Source organism: Mastigoproctus giganteus, chromosome 9, assembly GCF_048544385.1.
Source record: "Mastigoproctus giganteus isolate SK-2022 chromosome 9, ASM4854438v1, whole genome shotgun sequence".
Lineage (NCBI taxonomy): Eukaryota > Metazoa > Arthropoda > Arachnida > Uropygi > Thelyphonidae > Mastigoproctus > Mastigoproctus giganteus.
Window position 1 is genome coordinate 124,244,617 of NC_143583.1, and position 19,502 is coordinate 124,264,118.

General features: G+C 38.6%; 1 protein-coding gene across 1 annotated transcript in view; it reads right to left on the bottom strand.

The window, feature by feature from the left end:
- The window catches only part of LOC150080703 (chondroitin sulfate proteoglycan 4-like), a 162,630-nt gene that overhangs the window by 8,480 nt on the left and 134,648 nt on the right, over positions 1 to 19,502 (bottom strand). The window lies entirely within an intron of this gene.

Below are 19,502 nucleotides of genomic sequence, written 5' to 3' on the forward strand. Positions count from 1 at the left end.
TGTTTGGGTTTTAGGAACATCGGTGGCTAAGGCTATGTTGCCTCCGTGTATATTGTCTGTAAATTGCTTGTGTTCTGAGGTCGATTTTCTGTTTTGCTGGACGAAAAACCCAAGTTTCCGGGAGAAAAAAACATGCTACCCTCTCCTGAGACCGACTAACTCAGACACGTTGTGAAAAAGACCCATAAAAATTTTTCGTGTCATTGACGGGATTCGAACTCAGGTGTTTTCCACCAGGTGTGGGGAAGACGGTGATTATACCCACATGCTACCCACGAGGGCTTTGTTGATACGTAATTTGTGCGCTTACGGTTTTCACTGCTAGATGTGTCGTATATATAAGAAGTGGAGGTGGCGCTGCTGCTGCTGTTAGTGTGCTGAAACCATTATTGTTGCCTGCTGTTGAAAGTGCTATCAATTAAATGCGCGTGGATTTGTTCTTCTATTTTTAATCCTAGAAGGCTTGAATCTCCTTTTCTTATCTCCTACTCAGCACCCATTTCTGGTAAGTTGATTTTTTATAGCTATTCAGTTTAAAACATAGTGTTTCAAATTTAATAATGAAGTTCGTGAAAGTTCAAATTGGTGTGTGGTCGACAATTCATCTGCGGGCGAACACACTTACGGGTCACCCATTTGTACCTTCTCTACCTTCGACATCAAAGGTAAATGAAATGCGTTTATTCCTACTACTGAAGATCGTTGCTGCGACAGTCGACATTACTCAACTTAGCTTTCATACTAGATGGATTCGATACTCATAGAAGTGAAGGAATCCAAAAGCTATTACAGTATGTTAAAAAAAAAATAATAAATAAATAAACACGAGAATCAAAGGAATTTAACACTTCGCGGGAAAATTTGCAATTCCTCTGCTTGCGAAAATTAGAAAAATCAGCAAAAATTAATTCGAAATTGTTCATTTTTTTAAGCTCCCTATTATATTTTCAGTTTTTTCTGAGAATTGTAAATATATGTGGCGAAATGATTGATGGAATTTTCACAACTGCGAAAAATCTAAACACATTTTTAATTAATTTTTGAAAATTAAAACGCTTTAGACCTGTCGGCGAGCGAATGCAAATTTTCAAAACCGCGCGCTGTGCCAAACGAATGCTTTTATTAGACGCTAGCCTGTCAATAACAGGAGCGCTCGCTGCACGAGATGTGAAACGCGAGCGTCAACAGTTTGATTCCAGACGATGCATCAATGTCACGAAGCCGGAGAGTGTTACCGATAGGTGGAAAACGCGCGGCAGTAAAGAGAGCGTGCTATCAATAACTGTACATGACGTATGTCAATCAACGTGCGCATATAATTAGGCTTAAATTTATTATCTCCGAATATTGGCTCGTACAATCTATCTCATAACCACCAGGCATAGTAAGTCGATTAACGATCCCAAAATTACCGCACGGTCAATACAAATGGACCTTAATAATTTCGTCTCAACTCACTCAATTTAATAATATGGCGCCTGGCCTCACCAATGCTGTAGTGCAACTAATACAATGTAAAGTATTCTATTTGCAAAGTCTTTCAAGTTGACCGTTACTGATCAGCTGAAAGACAGCGCTCCTGTTATACAACCTCCATTATCACCGACTAACAGAAGCAGCGAGTCTTACTCTCTGTCACAGCTTCAGTTTTACCAGGAACACTTTCTCAACTTCTTTCCCAAGACAATGACAATCTTCAGACTATTAGAATTTCTGTTCACTGTGTCGTCTTCTGACTATCCTAGGATCGCTAATGTCTGTAGGCGATGCTTCGAGTTCAGTTAACTTTGCCGTTTCATCTGCCAATGTCCCTCGTAACCATACTTCGAATCAATCTGTAAAGCTCAGTTGTACCGTTCTGGATTCTGGAGTTACCCAGCCGTTTGACGCCAAAGTCTCTGAAATCATGACTCATGCAAACTTATCCACCAACCACTGCCTTCGATATCGCTTTTCTCCCACTCTGGGATCACACTGCTTGGATTTCGTATTTTCTAACGAGCTCTCACCATCTGAAAGTGGTTTCGAATATAATTTAAGCAATTTTAGTGGGCATAAGTAGTAGGCATTTTTTCCGAAAACTCGAATGGATCGTTAAGATTATTGCTTTCTCTTCTTTTTCAACCAATTTAGGCATTCTACAAAGATGCTGATTTTCTTTTTGTGTTATGTTGCATGTTGTACTTGTAGCTTTGAAGTAAATAAGATTGCTTTATAGCAGCTTCCGACTGTTGTGGTTTAGCGTGCACATTTTTTAGTCTACATTACACGCGAGATGTTTGAATTTTGATTGCTCAATTGGTCCTAGTTGTCTTTGCTTTGTCTTCAAGGACTCAACGTGAAGATACCCGGCCCTTTTCCATTTGGGACTGCATGCTTATTGACAAGGTCTTTGTCAGGTCCTTAACCGCAGAATTTATGATCTTGACGGGCCAAGGAAGTAGTCCGTAGTTTTTCCACCTCTTTAGATCCTGATTTGTGAAGCTTATCTACTCCAAATGAATTATCCCAAAATATGATGATGATCTCGTTAACATTACTAATGGTTTGTTGATACATTCGCATTCTGTCTGTGTATTTTTTATTTATTTATTTTTTTATATAATTGGATGTATACCGTCCGCCCCTCAGTAGTTTTTTCAATAGCCACTTCTTAACAGAACTGGCTCTTCCACACTAACTACTCCAGACTCAAATAGCCTCTAGTGGTAAAGATCGTTGCAAAAGTACCCATTCAATTCATCTGCCACTTCGTTTTGGATTATCAATGAATCCACCGCTTCCAACTTTCAAGGCATGCATCTGATTTACTCTCTTTTTCCTTGCCTTCATATTTGAGAACTTGTCTCCGTCTTGGCTCTCTTTGTCATTGATTCCTCGCGTTCAGCTTCACCATCTTACTCCATCAATGGTTTCGTTATGTTGTAAATACATTTACAATTCTCATGTCATATGAATCTGTTCACGATAGCCTGTAACTGCCCTCTAGTTTCTTTCCCCCCACCCCTTTTCATCGATTAAACATTTCGCCTCTTATAACGTCATGGCTCACTTTTTCAGTATTACGCGTGTGTTTTGGGGAGGACCCGATGTAGCGAGTATGCTTCGCACGGAAAAGGCTGATGAAGTTGATATTGAAGTTATTAGTGTATTTGTATTAGTAGCTGATCTTTAGAATAGGGTCCCCTCCAGACAGTCTTAGGGCGTTTATCCCCCTTCCCGCTGTTTTAAAATAGGAAAACGAGTTCCCGATTTAAAAACAGCAGCAGGGCGGGGGGATAAACACTAACTAACACTAACTGTAGTGGGTTAGGCATTTCAATCATTGCCTTCTTCCTCTTCTTCTCGCCGCCATTTTTGAAGAGAACCCTGTTCTAAATTTTACCAAATTTATTCAAACTTTTACATCTACACAATTAAATTGAAGGAAATACGTGATGATATACATGTTCAGTATAAAAAAAAATACTACTAGGTTACAAAACTAGATGGTCGATTCTTCTACCGGTTTTAGAAAGGATTTTGATTTAGAATTATATTTTTTGGAAAAATAAATGTCCCACAGTTTTCAACAACTTTTTTAACGATCCGTTAGCCGAATCATGGATATTTTTCGTTCACAGTCAAAGCCTAAACTTTTCAGAAACATATTCTAAAAATTGAATTTCAAGATATTTCTGTGTGCGAAACTTTTGTCAATTTAAATTAATTGAAATTAAAGTTGAGTGAACGAAAATATCAAGAATTTTTACCAATTGAATATTAAGAACATTTCAGAATTAGAATAAAAACAAAACAACGTGGATGTAAAATTATTTAAGGGATCAGTTCGATCATTTTACCAAACCTGCATTGACTGTTTGAATCAATGGGACAGCGCTTTCCTAGAAATGGAAGTATTTGAATAGATCGTTTTGTGAGAAATTCCACTGGGGACGAAGCTTGAGGAGCGCGTTTCTTTTATTTGAAATAAAAGAAAACTGAATATTGACGATGGCGAGTTATTCGACGAAATGACCTGCCATCATAAATGGGTTGAAATATTTAGATATTTTATTGATAAACAAATATCTTTTAAAAATCGTAGAATTTTTCCTGTGTCTCCCGGGATCAAATGCTCCTCCTGAGAGAATATTTTCAGTAATAAACAATTTATGGGCCAGCGAAAAAACCCAACTAAAAGTTGAAACAGTGGAAACTTGCATTTATACTAAATGCAATTTTGATATGAGTTGTATGCAGTTTTATGACTTTTTAAAAGTCAAACAAAATAAAATAAAACAAAGCTTTAATATAAAATAAGTCTGTACAAGATATTTTCTTGTACAGACTTATTTTATATTAATGCTTTGTTTTATTTTATTTTTTTTTTGAGTCAGTGTTTAGTGCATTAAAAATGAATCATCGAGTTCCTGACTCCGGAGGCCTCTTTAATGACTTTTTAAAAGATCAGCGTGATATAATACAAAAAAAAAGTTCATTCATGCGAAAAATATGAAAATTGAGTTGTCGTTTTTAAATAAATTTACACATATTATTTGATTTAAGATATTTTTATTAGAATATGCGTTTTTTTAAATATTTTTAATTAATGCATACACGTTTCAGTGGAATGTGGTTCAAGCCCGCGTGACTGCCATTTACGGTTAACAATTGTATTCATTGCCAAGATAATTAATTGTACATTCCTCTGATCTAGTGCTCGTGCCAGGATATAAAGAACTTTTTTCTTTTAATGAGAGAAAACGTAATTTAAATCTTTCGAACTTAGTTATTTCTATCACTGTCCATTAGATGGCAGCACATGACATCGATTTACTATTAAAAATCTGCGAATGTTTGAAAGTCGTTTCGCGCACGCATTTCCTACCAGATTCGCGATATTTCGAGCCTGATCCGAACGAGCAGGAATGGTTTAAAGTTCTCCCCCCTCCTCCACGAGTCTTAGCAGTCGTTGCTTACCCGAATAACAAATGCAAGCCTTCGATACTTTGAATTTTCGACAGTAAAAAAGTCGAGCAAGTTTTTTTTTCGCCTTTAGATATTTGTTGACATTAAACTAAAAAATTCTGTAGCGTGAAATTTTCGGGAGATATCCTTGGAGGAAGTTTATTCCAGAAAGCAGGGTAGAAGGGATAAATGAGGAAGAGAAAAGTTCTCGTTCTAAATAGGACGACAACTTCTATTCTTAAAACGGTTTAATATACAGTATTTAGTCATTATTGTTATGCAAACAGCAGCCACTCGGGATTTTTTCATTCCAGTTGAACTTCGTGTATGTTAACAAATGCATCTCCCTCACTGCGAAGTAAATTCCCTATCTGGTCCCCATCGGTGCACTTAAAAAGTCTTTCATCACCTCGTTGGTCCTGAGATAGTTCTGTCATACTGTGTAGCGCACTATCGGTTTACATCTCGAGAACCGCACTCTGGACAAACGTTGGACAGAAACCGAAGCATCTAATCTGTGAGGAATTCCCTCCTAGAGAGAGAAAATCATTACAAAACTATTAGATACTCGATAAAGGTGCCTTACAAGCAGGTTTCTCCTTCACCCATGTGGTACTACTCGACCATTCTGAGCCCCACTTTGTGACATCTTTAAAGCTATGGATGACGATTTTACGTGTGCAATCTTTGAAACTCGAAACCAATCTTAAACGCTGTAACGTGTGGTTCTTTTCAGAACGATGCAGCTATCCCATCGCCATCGGAAAATTCAACAGCTGCTGCACACCTGCGAAAAGTAGTGTGTGACAGCATCTTCAAACCGTCCAAGGAGATTTCTATAAAATGACTGGTAGCCCTGGCAAACGCATCCTTGTGGTTTGAATGTTAAGAGGTGCCTCCTAAATGGTGCCTAAGTTTCGCCTACTTGTGTGCACCTGGGCGACGGCAATATGCTTGCCTGCCCTTAATACATCCCTGCGCTTATCCCAATGCGATTCCTTTCTCATAGTGTGTTAATGGTGTTTGCAGATTCAACGTAATGACCTCGAAGTGCAGCATTAGCATTAGTAGAGGCATTTGATGCAAGAAAGCAAGCTTATGCAGCATCAGCCAAAAAAAAAAAAAAAAACCACTTCCACTTCACCCCTCTGTTTGTTCAAAATACCTGTCCAGCTGAGCCTTAAACTTATTTAGGCTATCAACCTCCACTACAAGGGATGGAAGTCTGTTCCACCAACCAACCACCCGCTGGCTAAAGGCAAATTTCCGCACGTCTATCCTACATCTGTCTTTCCTCAATTTGAATTTATGCCCTCTCAGGTGATTATTCTGAGCTAGAGGAAGAATCCCATCAGCATTGAGCATGCTCAAACCATTCAAGGCTTTATACACCTCTATCAGATCACCTCGCTGGTGCCTAGTCTCCAGACACTGTAATTTGCAAAACTTAAGCCTTTCTTCGTAAGAGCACCCCTTTGTTCCATTCACTAATCTTGTTGCCCTTCTCTGTACTCGTTCCAGCAGCTCTACATCCTTCTTGAAATGAGGCCTCCAGACCTGTATACAGTACTCTAGGTGTGGCCTGACCATTGCCTTATACAAGGGAATAATCACCTCCTTATCCCTGCTGGAAAAATTCCTGTATATCATTGACAATACTCCATGAGCTACTCTTGCAGCCCGTCTGCACTGCTCAGAGAACTTCATATCTGCCTGCACAACCACTCCCAAGTCCCTTTCATTCTCTACCACTGTCAGTGTAGTACCACAGAGTTGACACGTTGCTCTGGGGTTGCTGTTTCTCATGTGTAGTACTTTACATTTGTCAATGTTAAACTTCATTTGCCACCTCTCAGCCCATCTGCTCAACCTTTCCAGATCCTGTTGCAGCAGCATAGTGTCAGTAGTGTCCTTGACAACCCTGCCAACCTTTGTATCGTCTGTAAACTTGGACATTAAGCTTGATATACCATCATCAATATCATTTATAAATACAGAAAACAATAATAGACCCAACACTGAGCCCTGAGGGACTCCACTAATAACATTAGTCCACGATGAGCAGTGTCCATTGATTACCACTCTCTGTCTTCTCCCCCTCAACCACCCCTTTATCCATAGCAGCAATTTGCCTCCAATGTCACACTGCTCCAATTTGTGCAGCAGTCTTTCATGTGCAACAGTATCAAAAGCCTTTCTAAGATCCAAGTATATAATATCAAAGCTATTCCCTGCATCCAGTTCTTTTGTGACTGCATCATAGTATCCAATCAAATTTGTCAGGCAAGACTTCCCCTTAACAAAACCATGCTGTGTCCGAGCTATAACTGAAGTCTTGTCTAAATGATCCTGCAGTGCTTCTCTAACCAGTGCCTCCATTAATTTTCCTGGAACAGAAGTTAAGCTCACAGGTCTATAATTACTTGTGTCAGCCTTTTAGCATTAGCATTAGCATTAGTAGAGGCATATGATGCAAGAAAGCAAGCTTATTCAGCATCAGCCAAAAAAAAAAAAAAAACAACCACTACTCCCATTTCACCCCTCAATTCGTTCGAAATACCTGTCCAGCTGAGCCTTAAATTTGTTTAGGCTATCAACTTCAACAACAAGCGATGGAAGTCTATTCCACAAACCAACTGCCCGCTGGCTAAAGGCGAATTTCCGCACATCTATCCGACATCCGTCCTTCCTCAATTTGAATTTATGCCCTCTCAGGTGATTATTCTGAGCAATAGGAAGAATTCCATCGGCATTGAGCATGCTCAAGCCATTCAAAGCCTTGTACACCTCTATCAGATCACCTCGGCGATGCCTAGTCTCCAGGCTCTGTAATTTGCAAAATTTAAGCCTTTCTTCGTAAGAGCAACCCTTTGTTCCATTCACTAATCTTGTTGCCCTTCTCTGTACTCGTTCCAGCAGCTCTACATCCTTCTTGAAATGAGGCCTCCAGACCTGTATACAGTACTCAAGGTGTGGCCTGACCAATGCCTTATACAAGGGAATAATCACATCCCTGTCCCTGCTAGAAAAATTCCTATATATCATTGACAAGACACCATGAGCTACTCTTGCAGCTCGTCTGCACTGCTCAGAGAACCTCATATCTGCCTGCACAATTACCCCCAGGTCCTTTTCATTCTCTACCACCGTCAGCGTAGTACCACAGAGTTGATACGTTGATCTGGGGTTACTGTTTCCCATATGTAGTACTTTACATTTGTCAATGTTAAACTTCATTTGCCACCTCTCAGCCCATCTGCTCAACCTTTCCAGATCCTGTTGCAGCAGCATAGTATCAGTAGTGTCCTTAACAACCCTGCCAACCTTTGTATCGTCTGCAAACTTGGACATTAAGCCTGATACACCATCATCAATATCATTTATAAATACAGAAAACAACAATGGACCCAACACTGAACCCTGAGGAACTCCACTAATAACATTAGTCCACGTTGAGCAGTGTCCATTGATTACCACTCTCTGTCTTCTGCCACTCAACCATCCCTTTATCCATAGCAGCAATTTGCCTCGAATGCCACACTTCTCCAATTTGTGCAGCAGTCTTCCATGCGCAACAGTATCAAAAGCCTTTCTAAGATCCAAATATATAATATCAAATTATTCCCTGCATCCAGTTCTTTTGTGACTACATCATAGTATCCAATCAAATTGGTCAGACAAGACCTGCCCTTAACAAACCCATGCTGTGTCTGAGCTATAACTGAATTCTTGTCCAGATGATCCTGCAGTGCTTCTTTAACCAGTGCCTCCATTAATTTTCCTGGAACCGAAGTTAAACTAACAGGTCTATAATTACTTGTGTCAGCCTTTGATCCTCCTTTGTGAATTGGGGTTACATTTGCACATCTCCAGTCCATGGGTACCTCCCCTGAGTCCAAAGAAGCTCTCATAATTATGGCTAGGGGTTTGCTTACTTCCTTTGCTGCCTCCTTTAATATAACTGGATAGATCCCATCCACCCCGGGTGCCTTTTTTATGTTTATCCTCAACAATTTCTCCTCCACTTTCCTCTCAGTTATTAGAAAATCATCTAGCTCACTGCCAATGTTTACTTCACCTACGACATTCCCCTTCCTGAATAACTCCTCATGTGTGAATGTAGATGCAAAATACTCGTTTAGATTGTTAGCCACCTGAGCTGGATCCTCAACTGTTGAACCATCAACATCCAGTGGACCAATCTGATTCATCCCTTTCCTTCTTGAGTTTAAATAGGTAAAGAACTCTTTTCTGTTTTTCTTTGCATCCTTTGCCAAGGATTTCTCATAATCTGCCTTTGCCTGCCTAATCTCCTTTGTGACTTGGTTACAGACCAACTTATATCTATCATAGGCTTCCACGTCACCCATTAATTTGTATGTATCCCATGCATTTTTCTTCTCTGCCATATGCCTCATTAGTTCATCTGACATCCATTTTGGCCTAAGCCTTGAACAATATTTCTTGGTTGGTATGTAAAGCCTGGTAGCTTCCAAGATTAGTTCCTTGAATGCTTCCCATTTTGAATTTGCTGTTGGTAACATCATCAGTTGGTCCCACTGTATAGAATTTAAATACTGTCTCAGACCAGCATAGTCTCCTTTACGAAAGCAAAAACCCTTCCCTTTACCTCTGATGGTAGTTACCTCCTTGAGTAAATCCCACTTCAGCACACTGTGATCACTGCCACCCAGTGGTTCATTTATCTGCAGATTCCTAATGCATGAAGAATCACTACTGATAATCAGATCAAGAGTATTACTCCCTCTAGTTGCCTCCCGAACATGCTGGTGCAGAAAACAATCATCCAATAAATCCACAAAAGCCCCGCCAGTGTGTGAGCGACCAACCCACAAATTCCAGTCAACATCTGGGAAATTAAATTTCCCAGATGTTGACCGCAGATTCAAACATTAGTTTGAATCTGCGGACGTCATTGATATGGCTAAGAGAGTATCAATGCAGTACAGTGACTACGTCACTATTTCTAATGTATGTATACTAAATATCAATAGTAGCTTGTGTCTGTAAAGTATAGCGATCACATACTCAAAACTGGCGTAATACACGACTGCTTTTGTTATGTAAAGTTCATTTGCATGTTTAGCTTTAGCCATGGTTTATTTATTCTATTCTGCATCGCACGCGTTTCAGAAATCAGAATCACTACTTTGCGTGTAGGTGTATTATAATTTCCTCAGGGCCGGATGATTACAAACTTAGGCTCTGATGTAATGTTGTTTATTTACGCGCATTTTTATGTAACGTTCTCGTATTCTCTTTCCCTTTTGCCTTCCCCGCCCCTACCTAAGACTGCTGGTGCAGCTGCGTCATAGAATGATATGACATTGATTACGAAGCCCCGAAACCTTAAACTGTTGACCAAGGTTATGAAATTAAACGTTTAGTATCAAAACAGAAACAGCACTGCGAACAAAAAGTCTTATGGGACAGTCCAGTACCTTCTCTGACTAATATTACAAATCGATCTTTTGTGCTTTTGTCAAGAGACGTTTATTGTCTCTATCAATTGGACTCACAGTAACATGGCAAAATTTCCGATAAAGTTGTTTTGGGGCTTTCTTCACATTTAAAGCGATAATTAAAAAAAAAATGCTAGCAAAACCCCAAGCGACCTTCTTACTCAAGCAAACGAACCGCGACCAGCCATAAGCATATTCCCGAATAGCCGTGGGGGGGGGGGAGAAGCGACACGAAATTATAACTTCAGCGAATGAAATTAAGCATCGATTAACTGGCAGGCGAGTCATGACAAAGGGACCAGTGAATAAATATACGGCTTCTTGTATTTTACAAGAGGCAGGATTTTTTGTGGTACCCAGGATTGGACCACCTGTGGTACGGAGTGCAAGCATTCCACTGGTACTGCGCTACCTCCAGTGGTTGCGGGTCTGTTGGACCCACTGGTTTTTCACATTTCTTCCTGCGAATGTGGGAATTTATTTTTATTTATTTATTTTATTATCATTATTTTTATCCCTCCTTGCTCTTGTTCAGGAGCGGAAACATTTGCTCGTACCACTGACTGGGCCCAGTGCTTCGGTAATGCACCCATCTGACTTGAGTACTCCCTGCGGATATCCACTAAGGACAATACGAGTATAGTTGTGGTCCACCTCCTCGTGGTATGGACGGGTGCTGGGAAGCAGCTTTCCTCGTGGTAGCTGTTTCCTGGTAACAAAGAAACAGCAACCACCTGCGTAAAATGGCCAGAAAGAACTAAACCACGCAAGATGTACACTGTACAAACATAACACTACACTTACTTCTGGGCATTTTATACATTTTCTGTGTTCATCACACAGTAAGTACCACGGCGTAGTTCAGTTAACGCTTAAGGGCCACTCTACATTAAACATAACACATGTTAGTGAAGAACTCAACCCAACCTGCTACTTGCGTAACAAGTACGATTTCCTAGTATTAATAATAATAATAATAATAAACTATTTCACTAATAACAAAACTTGTAAATTGCTAATGAATTCAGCAAATTGACCGATACGCTATGTACGTGGAAAAAATAATTCGACACCCCATCCAGAATTTTGTAATTCTTATACACCCCCACTCCTTCCCCAGGGATAGATTTAGGCTGTAGGAGACCAGATGTACACTCAGCAGGTGGGAATAATATGACATCTCAAAAGGAACATAACCATTTCTTGGGGTCCCTTTAGACAGGTGGGCCCAGGTTGCACCTTATTTGCTTGTGTAAATCCGCCCCTTCTGTTCCTTATCTTTAAGTTTATGTTAAGTGTAACGGTACGCAACCTCTTTGTTTTGGACCGAAACATGCAGACGCAAGGGATCACAGAGAGCGAGAATGGGTTGTGGTAAGAAGCACAAGCTTAACCAAGGTCATCTAAAATGGACTACGTCAGTAATAATTAACTTTCAAAGAGAAAGACCGTGCCCAGTGCTCTGTACGTGAAGATGAATGAATAAATCAATGAATCAATTATATGAATATATGCAGTGAAGGGAAATCAGCGAAAACAATACTGATATGATGCCAAAATTTGGTGGTACCTTTTGGGACTCGACGCGACATCCAAGGACAATCTTCTGCTCAACTTACTATGCTGGTAAACCATCACAGCTCTACGTTTCATGGATAGGAGTTATGGAGCGGACAGTTACAATTTTTTTTATTATTATTGTAGATTTACATTATTATTATTATTTTTAGGATTATTTTGGCCATTAAATGCTAAAACTAAACTGCGAATGCCGTTTTATTTAGGGACACGTTGATACTGTGGTTTCAATGTTTGCTCCTCTCAAACCGTGTATGAACTTATTCACATTCAGTGAACTTGAATTTATAAACCTTGTGCGCGTCCTAGTTTGGCGCCATCTCGTGGCTGCAGTTTTCGCAGATACACTATATCAAGTTCACTGTATGTTGACGCAACCTCAGATCTCGAGGATTAAGTGCGTCTCTTTCATGCAGAGTTGGATCTTACTTGTGCTACCGTCTGCCCTCTAAAGGATTGAAGGCTAAAAGGGTACGAGAAGAGCCTACAGGTTAAGCTTTCCTTTTAGCAAGCTGTCAGCAAATGAATTTCAGTAAAGTATAATGGGTGGAACTGGGATAACGGGGGAAGGATTCCCTGCGAGAGTCTATAAAGGTGAAATCCCTATACACGTGAGTGGTTGCATTTTTAGAGAGATTATCCATACGCCCTCAGGTGAAGTTAGCTGATGCATTGGTTTCCTTTCTCGATGGAATACAAGAATCTAAATTACTCTTCTAGACAAATTCCAAAAAAGGCCGAAGATAATAATCGGATTTGGGAGTCCTCGTTCTAAAAAGAAGGAAAAAGATATTCGGACGAAATAATTCAAGCAGATTGTTAGCATTAAATTCGAATATTTTGGTTGTCATCAAAAGAAACAATAATCTGTTGGGACTGATTTCTGACGTCATCATAGACAAATTAAAAGTTGATAGTGTCATGGATTTTAGGTTTTCTGGAAGGGATGAGACGGCTGGTTGTCAGGAGACGCTCAGTAAGAGTCTGAATAAATTAGTTCCAGAAGATTTAGTGGAATTAGAAAGTATAGATTGAAAGCAAATAATACGAGATGATTTTGATCAAATGATACTTCGAGGTATAAAAATGTTCAGTTACGGTCTTCAGTGAAAGCAGAATGACACTCATCATCGAAATCGAACGTGGTAAAGTGTGTAGATCTTATTTGATTTATTAGACTTGTTTTTCTTTGGCTTTATGGTAGTGGCCTACCTTCTCGTGGTAATTACCAAAGATAATTTTGGTGTACTCAAAGGCATAAGATCATAATTATTTTTAGAATACCCGTGGCTAATATTTCGCCAAAACTGTTTCAGAGAAGAAGTAAAGATTAATATCGAATTATCGAATATCAAATTAAAGTGACCCATTAAGATTGAAAACCCCGAAAAAAACTCCTCCACGAGGAATTAAACAGAAAATAAATGCCAGCTTCAGGTCGCAATTCAGTTTAGAAAGAATTGACTTCTAACTTTGCAGAAAAGCGAGGAATCACCAAATGAAACAACTCCTATTTAGATTCGAAGATATCTGAAGGAAATTATCTACCTCCCCCCCCCCGTTCTGTATTATTATTTTCGGCAGTTGCACGGTTTCACAAAAATTGAGTGCGTGTCTCTTTTCGTGCAATACGACTTACCAGAATTAGACCAACAGATAAGTTGGAGACAAAAATTCTGAGAATCCCTGAGCCAATAAATCTTAGAGCTAACAGATGGGAAGAATGTCGGACTGTTTATCAAGGAACGTTAAGATCAGGAGCGACGGAATGGAGAAGCTATTGGAACAATGCTCCCTTATTTCCCAAATTTCCTGGCTGGGAACAATGTTTGTTTGTGGCTTCGAAGAGGCCAAGTGAGGAATAAATGTGTGTGAAATTATTGAAACTGCAGTAAAACCTAAATTATGTTGATTGAAAGGTATGAGTCTCTTTCACCTGATGCCTTCTTGCGTAGCACAGTTGGTATAATCACTGTCCTCCCCACACCGCCTGGAAAAGACCAGAGTTCGAATGCCGTCAGTGACGAGAGCAATTTTAATGGGTCTTTTTCACAACGTGACTGAGTTAGTCGGTCTCAGATGACGGTGCATGGTTTTTCTCCCGGAAACTGGGGTTTTGTGCTTGATTTCCTGCTTGCTGTAAATTGACCACAACACGCAATTTACAGACATTATATACAGCATATGGCCTAAGTTGCCGATACGTCTAAAATCCTACAATATCAACTAACCTTTCACTCAGTCTAAAATCTCATTTTAACTCTAGTTAGTCACTGGCATTTTCATCAATTTAAGGTTCCCAAGGGTACAAAAGGTTTCGTATTAAAAGTAAATTCGTGCTGCGATTGGATATCGATTAAAAATTGAATGCAGTACTTTCCCATTACCACTATATATTACGCTGTACTTTATTCTCAGACAGAGGAAGAGTATTGTTTTGTTGTAGAATTGCCTGAACACGGGCAAATCAGCTCGTGTACAGACATAATACACAACAAAAACAAAGTTAACAGTAAGATGTGGTTCAAAGTTTCTTCAGTGGTCGAATATGTCAAACACAACTGTGTGGAGAACCGTACTCTCTGATCAGGTGCATAAAGTAGTCCAAAATTAATTAAATGATTCAAAACCTGTACGTTTTTCTATATAATATTCTGGATTTGGTATTATACAGTAGCTATTAATTGTGAAAATGCATTTCATTTTACATTCCTTTTGTGTGGAAAGTCGTTAACAGTTGTCTTCCTCGTTATATTTGCTTTTACAATTGTTCACTCTTTTACAGGATTTAGTACATATACGCATAATGCGTCTATTGTCTTCAGCCTGTCTGTCCGTCCTCACGTAACAAGTCGATTTCCAGCAGACGAATTTTGATAAAATTTTATATTTGGGCCGTTTAAAAGATTTGTCGAATCATTCCAAATTTCATTAAAAATCAGATCAACAGAAATGTAGCAATTATTATTTGTTTTTAATGTAATAATTCGTAATAATCCGTCTTTATGTAATAATTCGACTTCAAGTGTGGATGGATTTTCGAGAAATTAGGCCTTTTAGAAGGATTTCTAGAGCAACATCAAATTTCATTAAAATCTGACAATTGTTATTTCTTTGCTCATCCGTCCGTCCTTCCGCGTGTAATAACTCCATTACCAGTGGATCCATTTTCATGAAATTTTATACTTTGGCCTTTTAGAACGATTTGTCGACCGTTTCCAAATTAAAATCTGAGTAGTAGAAATCTGGCCAAAGTATATAAATAATAAATTATTATTATTTGCTAACTCGCCTGAAATGTTACCCTGCATTCACTGACTAACTTGTTTCGATATAGTACAGTTCCACCAGTTCCTGTCATATGTGAAGGTTGCTGTACTGTTGAAATATTCAAAATACAACTAATTATAAATGGTTTTGAGATTCTGCAGAAGTTTTTTCGTTGAGCAAATCTCTTCAACTCATTTATCGGGACCTTCTTTATCCTTTTCTCTCAGATTTCCCACTTAAGTCTCTGAAGTGCAACGCCTTCAGTTTCTGAACTTATTCGTGCTCAATAAGATGTGTCAAACTGCAGAAATTCTCTCTCACTATCAGGGTTGTGTTAATACGGTGGTCCTGAAGCGACGGCATCCAAAAACCTGATCTCAGGGGCAATAAAATGAACATCCCTTGGACCTTCGATATAATAAGCGGACAACATTTTCTCGTTCACAAGAACATGTCGCAAGGCACTTTAAGTCTTCATCCGATCCTACTCATTATCAAATTGAAGCGCAGGTTGTAGAACCCGTATATTGGATGATTTAGAACTAAGTCTTTATTTTGTATTGCGCAAATCTTGGGATTTAAAGTTTCACGCTTCGATTTAATAAGAATTTCACTTAAACACTTTCGGTATCTCACAATTTGCGGTTTAAGCTCGTCACAGAGATGTCAAGTGCATCCATTGGTGGGTGTCTACTCAACCACCAAAGCGATAGCAGCTATCATTGAAACGGACTTTTTGTTTTGAAGTTTATATCGGAATATGGGAGATCAAATTGCCATTGGCAAGACGTGTTTTGTCGCTTGCCGTTTTATGTAAATAATCCCTTACGCCAGCTTTCCCACTTTTTTTTTTGTAACTTTGGATTAGATGCATTATTATTATTATATTTTTTCACTTGCTATTCCGCTTGAAAGCAACATGGTAGGGACGAATGATCTATCATAGACCGAGGTTCAAACCCATGGCTGCTGAATACTGTGCTGTTTCTTGTATTCTGTCTATCTTGTGAACTCCTCTGGTCGTTTGGTCGTCCCTGAGTATAAACAGAAAATTTATTTTTATTTTTTTAAAATTATTACGGTACTTTTTTACATCGTGGTTGAGTTAGGCGAGGGTGGCGTGGTTTTTCATCCAGCAAACAGACATCAACCACGGAATCAGCGACCCTATTGCGCCTTATATATTACGTTGGCAAATTACTTGCACTTAAATCCTAATACAACAACAGTACACTGCCTGGTCACTTTATTGGGATCATGGAAGTTTGGGCTATATGCAAAATCATATAAACATCCTTTTCTGCCAAGTCACTTGATGTGTGACGTGTGCAAAAAAAAAAAAAAAAAAAAAGAATAGCTCACCGGGAACGGACAGCATCTCACTATCTTCCAAATTTCCCTGTTCACTATGTTATACGTAAGTGACAGACTGCAGTACAAATCACTTCCGGAAATGAAATGAAAGCAACTTTACAGTTAGTTCTCTACCTTAAAAAAAAAAAGTAATAGAATTAGTAGATGAAAACTAAATAAATTAAGGCGAAACAATTTGTTTGTTGTTTAATGTTGAACAAACGTGAACTTCCAGTGATGCATTAGTTATTTATGATGTAGATGTCGTTACTATCGTGGCCCCAATCGAGAATAACAAAATATTCCCACAAGTAAACGTATCGAGGATTATACGTTGTTTGCTTCATATTAAGAATAAATAAATAATAGTAATAAAAAAAAAAGCGCAACGATTTTCAATAATATTCTGAATTCCGTATTTTATAATCTGTAATTCAGCCGGTAAAACCTATTAATTTCATTTACATAAGCAGAAGGAATTTATCCGTCAAATTTAGTCTTATTTTATTAATGAATAAAATATGAATAAATTTGATTTTCATTTAATTATCAAATTTTCATATTACAGTATGAAATGTTTATTATTACAGACATACTAATTACAGATTTCTTATAGCGTGGATAATAAAAAATTCAATTATGAAGCAAATGCAATTTATTACTTGATTAAAATATTAAAATTATTACAGCATGGAACATAATCGTTGTTATAGAATAATACGCAACGTAAACACTGTTACTAACGTTATTGGAAATTCTCCACTTTATTTGTCCCCCTCCAGTTTAACTGGGAACGATCAGCTTTTACTGGATAGTCACTCCAGTAAGAGGACTAACAGAGGAATGTCAACTGCATGCTCCAGTGGAAAATACCAAAAACCAGAATGCCAATATCCGACAACAAAAACAAGATTGAGTATACTTTATATCAAAGGTTCATTCAACGCATGCCATGACATTTCGAACATGTTAGAACTTGTAATCGTCAATAGCGTTTTAACATTCTGCGTTATACTCTATAAATAAACATAATTAGCAATAAAAATATAAAATAATCATTGTTTAAAATAAAATAATGATTATGAGGCTAATTATTGATATGAGGATACCTTGAATGGTACGTTGACGAGGGCTAGTATCATTCAATATATCCAATCAGTAATTAGCAAGGCTATCTGGTTCTGTTTGTTGTCTGCCTGTTTAACTAGGTCCAAATAATCAAAATTATCGGCATTTCAGCAATCTATATTTAAATTTAACAGAAAATTATATGTTTATTTATAGGGTATAACGCCGTAAACCAACTCAGGCTATCTTAGTTTTTATAGGTTCTTTTTGCCTAATGGCTCGCTTTGTACTCTTACGCTAAAGTCTTATACATCTGCTCTTTTGAACTGAAGACTCACTCTGGACACTTATATTGTTCATAGACTCTTACAGTAGTAATTAGATTACAGACTGATGTAATGTTTAATCCATAATTTGATGGCATTTATCTGATCTGATACACTTTTCCTACTTTTCTTCCTTTTGTTTCTTTTCCTACCGTTCCATTATTATTTCATAATAAATTATACACTGTTGTTCAGACAAAGTGGATCATCCCCTTAAAATTGTAATTGTCGTGCGAATAACGTAAGTATATGGCAATATTTCTTACAGATTGCAATAAGATAAGATTGACACGCGTAGGTGATGACGTAATATTGCATCAGCTGTTACTTTCAGCTATATAAGCACGCTCTGCAAGAGTTGCAGTCATTTCTTGCTTGTCAGGATGGCGAGTTAGGTGCAGTTGACGCCACGTTGAGAGAGTGCTATTGTTGCTTTACGTGAGGAAGGATGTTCTTCCCGTCATATTGCTTATAGAGTGTCTTGTAATCAGTTGACAGTGAGTAGATTTCTTTTTGTTTTGAAGCGCTTATGACTTAAAAACCGTAAAGCTTCTTCTTCTGAGCTGAAAAGAGAATGGGAAGAACATACAGGAGTGGTAGCAAGTGCAGTAACAGTCAGAAGGCTCCTCTTCAAAAATGGACTTGTAGCCCTTCGTCCTAAGAAGAAGCCCCTCCTCACACAAAAAAGGAAAAAGGTCCTATATATTTGGTGTAAGGAGCATGTCAAATGAAATCCCGAGCAGTGGAAGTCAGTTATTTTCTCAGATGAGAAGAAATTCAACCTGCATGGCTCTGATGCGAGAAAAACGATCCACCATAGACGTGGTGAAGAATACCATCCAGACTGTATGGTGTCTACAGTGAAATTTCTCACCAGCCAAATGATATGGGGGTGCATTTAGTATCACCTGCAGTTTGACAGGTTCCGTAAATGCCAGTAGATACCTGGCTATATTGGAAGGCAAATTGCTGCCAACCATTAGAGACCATTTCAACTTGCCAAGTAACTGCATCTTTCAGGACGACTCTGCTCCTTGTCATCGGATGAAAAGTGTAAGTAGGCACTTTTTAGCTACTTTAGCTTCATTTCTGCATTACAAATTTGACAGTAATGTGTTTGCATTTGTCACAGGTGAAAAAATGGTTGGAAGAACGGTCCATTGCAACTGTTAGCTGGCCAGGAAACAGCCCGGTCGGACCTGAATCCTATAGAGAACTGTTGGCATTGTGTGGAATCTGCAGTTGCCAGAAAGAAACCAAAGACCCTTCGTGAACTTCAGGAAGCCATAATTGGTGTTTGGAACCATGAACTATCAGTTAATTATCTTCAGAAATTGATCTTGTCAATGCCTCGGCGGTGTACTGCTGTCATCAGGGCCAGAGGCGGTTCAACTAAATATTAGTTTTCACCTGGTGAACTTTTCATTTTGTTTTCCATTTAAAATGATAAAGTGAAGCAAACTGAGGGCTTTTG